This window comes from Hemiscyllium ocellatum, chromosome 21, assembly GCF_020745735.1.
Source record: "Hemiscyllium ocellatum isolate sHemOce1 chromosome 21, sHemOce1.pat.X.cur, whole genome shotgun sequence".
In the NCBI taxonomy this organism is placed as follows: Eukaryota; Metazoa; Chordata; class Chondrichthyes; order Orectolobiformes; family Hemiscylliidae; genus Hemiscyllium; species Hemiscyllium ocellatum.
Genome location: NC_083421.1, coordinates 63111944 through 63120654, shown reverse-complemented (window position 1 = coordinate 63120654; position 8711 = coordinate 63111944). Strand labels below are relative to the sequence as shown.

Sequence of the window (8711 nt, the reverse complement as noted above, 5' to 3'; positions counted from 1 at the left end):
TCTCCCCCCATCCTTCTCCCTTTCCCATCTCTCTCTCAATCCTTCTCCCTCTCCTCTCTCTCCATCCATCTCCTTCTCCCTCCCTCTCTCTCCATCCTTCTCTCTCTCCCTCCCTCCCTCCCTCCCTCTCTCTCCATCCCTCCCTCTCTCTCCATCCTTCTCCCTCTTTCCTCTCTCTCCATCCTTCTTCCTTTCCCTCTGCATCCTTCTCCCACTCCCCCTCTCTCTCTCTCCATCCTTCTCCCTCTTCCCTCTCTCTCTCCCCCCCCTCTCCATCCTTCTCCTTTTCCCTCTCAATCTTTTTCCCTCTCTCCATCCTTCTCCTTCTCTCTCTCTCTCCATCCTTTTCATTCTCCCTCCCTCTCTCTCTCTATCCCTCTCCCTCCCTCCTTCTCCTTTTCCCTCCATCCTTCTCTCTCCATCCTTCTCCCTCTCCTCTCTGTCTCTATCCTTCTCTCTCTGTCTCTATCCTTCTCCTTCTTCCTCCCTCCCCCCCTCTCTCTCTCTCTCTCTCTCTCTCCATCCTTATCCTTCTTCTCCTTCTCTCTCTCTCTCTCTCTCTATCCTTCTCCCTCTCCCCTCCCCCGAGCCAGGTCGGGACACGCTGTGACTGACAGGTGGGTGACCACGCCCCCTTGACCGGGAATTACCCCTGTTTACCAGGGCCCGGTGACGTCATGCGGGTCCGCGGCTGGCGGCGCAGGCGCGCTCGGGACACCCGCAGTCACGCGCAGCCGCGTCGCCCCGCCTGGTATCCGTCCGCAGACAATGGGGGGAGGGGGTGAAGAGCCCGCGGGGACTACTTCTCCACACACTCTCCCAAAGAAATGAGGGGCCTGGACGGAGAGATGATCGGGGAGGGGGAAGTAGAGTTTCGACTACGACTGTAGTTGGCGCCCAGCAGTTTGTATTTTAGGATTTGAAAGGAGATTGGAAGATGTAGTTCCGAGTTTATTTTTTATATGGCCGAGGCTGGCGGATGTGGATGGTCCGTCTGTGGTGGTGGGTGGTGAGGCGGTTAAGATGGCGGCGCCCTGTGGAATGTCGACTCGGTGAGAGGTAAACCCCCCCTCCCCAGGACACCCCAACACCCCCCTCCCCCCCTCCCACAGCTTCTCCCCTCAGGGTTCGGGATCCTCCCTCCCCCCCCACCCCCCTCATCCTCCCCATTACCCCTCATCCTCCCCATTACCCCTCATCCTCCCCATTACCCCTCATCCTCCCCCCCACCCCCCTCATCCTCCCCCTCCACCCCCCTCATCCTCTCCCCCCCCACCCCCCTCATCCTCTCCCCCCACCCCCCTCATCCTCTCCCCCCTCACCCCCTCATCCTCTCCCCCCTCACCCTCCTCATCCTCTCCCCCCTCACCCCCCTCATCCTCTCCCCCCTCACCCCCTCATCCTCTCCCCCCTCACCCCCCTCATCCTCTCCCCCCCCACCCTCCTCATCCTCCCCCCCCACCCTCCTCATCCTCCCCCCCACCACCCCCCTCATCCTCTCCCCCACCACCCCCCTCATCCTCTTCCCCCCCATCATCTCCCCTTCCCCCCATCATCTCCCCTTCCCCCCCCATCATCTCCCCTTCCCCCCCCATCATCTCCCCTTCCCCCCCCCCATCATCTCCCCTTCCCCCCCCCCATCATCTCCCCTTCCCCCCCCCCCCATCATCTCCCCTTCCCCCCCCCCATCATCTCCCCTTTCCCCCCCCCCCATCATCTCCCCTTCCCCCCCCCATCATCTCCCCTTCCCCCCCCATCATCTCCCCTTCCCCCCCCCCATCATCTCCCCTTCCCCCCCCCCATCATCTCCCCTTCCCCCCCCCATCATCTCCCCTTCCCCCCCCCCATCATCTCCCCTTCCCCCCCCATCATCTCCCCTTCCCCCCCCATCATCTCCCCTTCCCCCCCCCCCATCATCTCCCCTCCCCCCCCCCCATCATCTCCCCTTCCCCCCCCCCCATCATCTCCCCTTCCCCCCCCCCCATCATCTCCCCTTCCCCCCCCCCCATCATCTCCCCTTCCCCATCCCCCCATCTCTCCTCCCCCCCCCAACCACCAACCCCCATCTCCCCTTCCCCGAATCCTGATGTGGCGGGTGGGGGTTACACGAGTCCCAACCTGAGTCTGGGGGTTGGGGGGGAGATACGAAATGAATGAGTGAATCTGTTGGGTTATATTTTGGGGTCGGGGTCGGGGTCGGGGTCGGAGTCTTGGCCGTGGGATTAAGCTGAGTTTGTGTATTTGGGTTTCTCCTCCGTCCTGGTCTGGGCCTGGTCCGATGCCATAGGAGCTGCTTTCTGTCCAGTCTTTTGTTCTGATCCATTGTGTGTTTTTTTTAATATGGCGAAAGTTAAACTGTAGAGTCAGATTTTGCCTTTCCTCTTCCTTTTTCTACCTCTGCCCCCGTGTATGGTGCAGGGTTTATCTCCGACTCTTTGCAAAGAGAAAAACAATTCTTCTAACTGCCCCCCCCTTAAATGATTGGGATTGCAAAGCTCGCTTCAGATTGTTTTCAATTTATCAGAGATCCTTCTTTAATTTTCACAACTGAGAATCAGTAATGTCTGGTCTATAGATGCAAGCTAACCTGGGACTATGTTATGTTTGTAAATAGCCCTGTTTTTAAACGCGCAGGAAGTATCAATGGATACTTCTAGATCAATCACCAGAATTGATTTGAAGGGCTGAAAGGCCTGTTCATGTGCAACTACAAGATGGAGCATTGATAGGCCATTCACTTCTGACCCACCCCATGCAATGCGAACGTGACTGTTTTGATAACCCTGAACTCCACTTTCCTGCTTTATCCCCATAACCATTGATTCCCTTCCTGATCAGAAATCTGCCTCAGTTTTGAGTATGCCTCCTCATCTGGTCTTGATAGTCTCTGTGGTAAAGAAATCCACAGATTAATTACCCCTATGAGGAAAAAAATCCTCATCTGTTTGAAATGAGCAACCCCTTACTCAAAGATTGTGCTGTTTGCTTATGCATCCTCCCACAACAAGAAACAAATTTGCAGCATCTAGCTTGTCAAGCCTCCCAGGAAGCTTGTGTATTCTAATAATGAATCCTCCTCTTCCTATAAACTCTAAAATGGGTACAAGCCCCACTTACTCAACGTCTCCTCATAAGTTTAAAAATCACACAACACCAGAATATAGTCCCAACAGGTTTATTTGGAAGAACTAGCTTTCAGATCGCTGTACCTTCAACAGGAACAGGGCTTCAAAAGCTGGTGCTTCCAAATAAACCTGATGGGACTATAACCTGGTGTTGTGTGATTTTTAATTTTGTACACCCCAGTCCAACACTGACATCTCCAAATCTCCTCATAAGCTCCCTCCATACTTGGGATCAACCTAGTAAACATTCTGTAGACTGTCTCCAATGCCAACATATCATTCTGCAGATAAGGGGAGACAATACTGATCAGTATTCCAAGTGTGGTCTGTCCAATTCCTTGTATGGTTTTAGTAAGACATCAACATTTTCAGACTCTATTTCCATTGAATTAAAGGTCACTTGTCCATTTGCGTTCCCCTGTTATATGCTAGCAATTTGTTGATTCATGCATGAGGATCCCAAAATTCCTCCACTGCAGCTTTCTTGAGGTTGTCTGGATTTAAATGAAATCCAACTCTTGTTCTTCCAACTAAAGTGTATACCTCATTTCCCCATGTTATATCCCTTCAGCCAAATTTTGCCCACTCACTTTCCCTGTTGGTATCCTTTTGCAGGCTTCAAGTCATCCTGACTACCTGCCTTCCCACTTATTTTTGACATCTCCAAATTTATATGTGCAAATCGTGAATGTATATAGTAAATAATTTTGACCCCAATGCTGACCCATGCAGCACTGCCCTGATTACAGGTTGCTATAGAAAGAGAAGATAGGAGTAGGCCAGCCCTCCCCTCGAGCCTGCTCCCCTAGTTAATATGATCATGGCTGATCCTCCAGCTCAATACCCCTAATGCTTTGATCCTGTGGCCCCAAGACCTGTATTACCTCTTTCTTGAAAACAGTGTTTTGAACTTTTGGCCACTTTCAGTGGTAATGAAGTCCACGGGCTCACTACTCAGTGGGTAAGAAATTTCTCCTCATCTCAACCCTTAAAAAAGGACTCCCTTTTCCTTCAACTGTGACTCTGGTTCTGGACTCTCCCACTGTGTGAACATCTTTCCTGCATCTAACCTGTCTAGTCCTGTTAGAATTTTATAGATTTCTGAGATTATCCTGCTTAATTATTCTAAACCTCAGTGAATACTATCCGAGCCAACACAATCTCTCTTCTTCTGTTCGTCCTGCTGCCCCAAGAAACAGATTGGCAAAACTTTGCTGCATATCCTCTGTAGCAAGAACATCCTTCTTCAGTAAAGGAGACAAAAACTACATAGAATGTTCCGGGTGTGGTTTCACTAATGCCCTGCATAACAGCAGCAAGACATCCTTGTTCCTGTATTTGAATCCTCTCACAGTGAAGGCCGATATACTGTTAGCCGCCTTTACCACCTGCTGCACCTGCATGCTTACTTTCAATGATTGGTGGACATGGACAAGGTCTCGAGAACATTTCTTGCTCCCAACTTAGTTGTTCAAATAACTATCTGTCTTTTAATTTTTGCTACCCGTGTTGTGGGCGACACGGTGGCACAGTGGTTAGCACTGCTGCCTCACAGCGCCTGAGACCCGGGTTCAGTTCCCGACTCCGGCGACTGACTGTGTGGAGTTTGCACGTTCTCCCCGTGTCTGCGTGGGTTTCCTCCGGGTGCTCCGGTTTCCTCCCACAGTCCAAAGATGTGCAGGTCAGGTGAATTGCTCATGCTAAATTGCCCGTAGTGTTAGGTAAGGGGTAAATGTAGGGCTATGGGTGGGTTGCGTTTCGGCGGGTCGGTGTGGACTTGTTGGGCCGAAGGGCCTGTTTCCACACTGTAAGTAATCTAAAAAAAATCAAAGTGAATAACCTCACATTTATCCACATTAAATTGCATGTGCCTGGTTGGATGCTGCCTGAACTGCTGTGCTCTTCCAGCACCACTGATCCAGAATTTGCCTATCTGGCTTGTTCAAATCACACTGCAACATAGTTGTATCCGCCTCAGCTCACCTTCCATACAGCTTTACGTCATTTGCAAATTTTGGGAAATTACATTTGATTCCCTCATGTCAATCATAACATATATTGTGAAGAGCTGGGGACCAAGTACTGATTCCTTCAGTACCCCACTAGTCGCTGCCTGCCACAATGGGTCACACCCATTTATCCCTACTCTTTGTTTCCCCTTTGCTAAGCAATATTATATTCATCTCCATACACTGCCATCAGTCCCATATGCTTTAATTTTACACATTAATCTCTTATGAGGGACTTTGTCAAAACTCTTCTGAATGTTCAAATAAACCTCATCCACCAGCTCCCCGATCAACTCTACCAGTTACATCCTTGAAGAATTTCAGTTGATTTGTCAAACACTTTCCCTTTTGTAAATTCATGCTGACTCTGTCTGATTCTGTCAATGTTTTCTAAATGCTCTGCTATAAAATCCTTGATAGTGGATTCTAGCATCTTCTCCATTACTGACATCAGACTCACTGGAGTATCATTCCACTTTCTCTCTATCTCCCTTTTCTAAATTGTGGGGTTCATTAGCTACTGTCCAATCTGTAGGAACTGTTCCAGAGCCTAAAGAGCCTTGGAAGTTAACCACCAATGCATCCACTACTTCTAGGCCCACTTCCTTAAGTATCTTAAGATTTATCAATGTTCAATCCCATCAATTTCTCCAACACCATTTTTCTTATAATACTGATTTGCTTCAGTTCCTCCCTCTCACTGAACCCTGTGTTCCCCATCATTTCTGATGTTATTTATATTTTTCTTTGCAAAGACCTGAAGCAAAGTATGAATTTAGTTTGTCAGTCATTTCTTTATTTCTCATATATTTGCCTGTTTCTGACTGGAAGGGATCTACATTTAGTTTTTACCCAACTTTTTCTCTTTGATACTTTTGTAGTCCGTCTTATGATCCCTGAAGCTTACTGTCTCACTGTATCTTAGTCAATCTCGGTCCTCCTTTGCTGAATTCTAAACTTTCCCAATCCTCAGTTTTCTTTTTTTCTCGCCCATTTGAATGCCTCTTTTTCTGCATCTGATGCTGTCACTAACTTCCTTCACAAGCTATTCTTCTCTTTGCACTCTTGCACCAGACAGGAATAAACAATTTTTGTAGTTCAGCCATTTGCTCTTTGAATGTTTACCATTGCCTACCTACTGTCATTCCTTCCAATAACATTTCCCAATTCATCTCGGCTAACTCACACCTCATGCCATTAGAGTTTCCCTTTATTAAGATTCAGGACCCTTGTCTCAGACTCCATTACCCCACTCTCCAATTTGAAGAATTCTATCATGTTCAATCATAGCCATTTTTTTTCCCAATTTTCTGTCTTCTAGTCGTTAGCCAACATTTATCCATGCAAATGCACCAACCCTAACACCTTTTCAATAGCTTGATAAGATATTGAATATAAATATGCTGTGTCCTGCACTGATAGTCAGTTGCATATCTTTTCAGAAAAGTCCTGTCCTTTTTTGATTTGCAGTGTAAGCTGCCTTTTTAACTTCTGTAGAATCTCTGTAACAGGGACTATATCTTTAAAAATTAACTCACCAATACTTTGTTTAATATGTAAATCAACTGTGCTTTCATTTCTGTAATCCTTTAGTGTAGTCAACATGCTTCAGAGAAACAAACAAAATTTGATGCTGAGTCTCGTAAGCAGACCTGAAGAAGGCACGTTCAATTAAAGCTTTCTAGAAAGAATTAGACTTTTATCTGAAAAGAAAGACTGTGCAAGATTATGAGCAAATTCTGGATGAATGGCATTAAGTGAAATGCTAATTAATTTAACCAGTACAGAGAAGATGGACTCCCTCCTGTGCTTGAACAATTCTATGATTGGTGTAGATAATCAAAACTTTGGTAGGTTATAAAGAGCCTTCTAAAGGAGGACAGTGAGACTTTATGACCGAGACACCTGAGGGCGGCCTGTGGTGAAGTGATGAAAATTAGCAATGCTCTAAAGGCCACAATTGGGATGAGCACAAATACATCCGAGAGGTGAGGAGTGGGACTGGCAGAAGTGAGCAGCTGTAAGTGACTTGAAAACTAAACCAATGCGTGTTAGTCAGTGAGCACAGGATCTGAGCATGACTTGGTGCTCATTGGCAGTGGAGGTTTGCAGTTGACCAAGTTTACAGAAAATAGAATGTGGAGGTGACCCTGGAGTGCATTGGACTAGTGAAGTCGAGAAGTAACTAAAGCCGTTGAGGGTTTAAACTGAGGATGAGCAATTGAAACTGGGAATTGGGCGATATCATCAAATTGAAATTGATGTGGTCAGGAACTCAGCTTTGGTCAGGTTTGTCATTGCAAACTGAACAATTTATTTCAGCCTTCCAGTTGTCAGGCACGGATGGAATTTGAATAAGTTCTAACTCTTCATGCTAATCCGTCTTGCTTGAGTTCTGTTGCAGAGAGCATCTTGGGTGAAGTACGAGTTTTACCTGGCTGTTTCATTAGTACATTCCCCAGCTTTCTTCACTGTTGCCTTACCAAGCTGCTACATCTTGTTGGGGTACAATTTTACATGTGTTAGTTGTTCTCTGCTAATTCACCTGAATGATCAATCTGGAGTAATCTGTCAGTATCTGAGGGCTTGATCCTAACATCGCCGCCTCTGCCAGTGTTTGATTTGCACCAGGACTCCGTGTGAACAGGAACAGCAGTTTTTTTTTTCCTACTGAACCTCCCCACAGGAGGTGAGGATGAACCTCTTGGAGTAACACATCTGCCCACCCCCAAATCTGTGAAACTTGTTGGAAGGGGCATGGGGCTACTGGTGGTGTTAGTGGGTGCACACTGTCTGCAGCAATACTTCATGTCAGTTACGGTTCTGTACCTTGATGGGGAAGCTTGCTCCTCACAGCAGTGCCATTCACGCATTGCATAATGTGTTGCTTGTCCTGTTAAAGGGCACAAACACTGACTCATTATGACTAAAGCCAAGAGAGCTTTGCTAATGTATACATTTACAGCTAGTTTGTATTTTTTATTCATACATGAGACATGGATGTTGCCAAACCGGCTTGTATTTATTGTCCTTGAATGGGTGGTGTTGAGTGGTTACCTTGAACTGCATTGGTGAGATCACATCTGGAGTACCGTGTACAGTATTGGTCATCTCACTTAATGAAGTAAATACATTAGAAGTAGTTCAGAGAGTGTTTCCTGGGTTAATATTTAGAATGGGTGAACTGTCACATGAAGAAAGACCTGGACAAACTGGATTTGTATCTGCTGGAGTTTTGATGAGTAGAATTTAACTTGACTGAAGTACAAGATCTTGAGGGATTTTGGCAGGGTGATGTGGAAAGGATGTTTACCTCTTGTGGGAGAACCTAGAGCCAGAGGTTACTGTATAAAAATAAATTTGACCATCCATTTAATACAGGTAACAATTCGTTTCTCAGAGGCTGATGTGTCTTTTTAACTTTCTTCCTCAATAGGTGATGGAAGCAGAGTCCTAGAGATGTACAGCACGGAAACAGACCCTTCGGTCCAACCCGTCCATGCTGACCAGATATCCCGACCCAATCTAGTCCCAGCACCCAGCCCATATCCCTCCAAACCCGTCCTATTCATATACC

At 47.3% G+C, this 8711-nt stretch overlaps 1 protein-coding gene across 5 annotated transcripts in view; it reads left to right on the top strand.

Moving 5' to 3' along the window:
- The first annotated feature begins 878 nt into the window (after positions 1–878).
- tsc1b (TSC complex subunit 1b) overlaps positions 879–8711 on the top strand; it is a 49672-nt gene continuing 41839 nt past the window's right edge. For 3 of the 5 annotated variants that reach the window (XM_060841610.1, XM_060841611.1, XM_060841608.1), the window contains exon 1: positions 879–1059. The gene's annotated coding sequence lies outside the window, so the exon portion shown is untranslated. The remainder of the gene's footprint in view (positions 1060–8711) is intronic. The other 2 variants (XM_060841609.1, XM_060841612.1) reach the window with 2 other exon arrangements.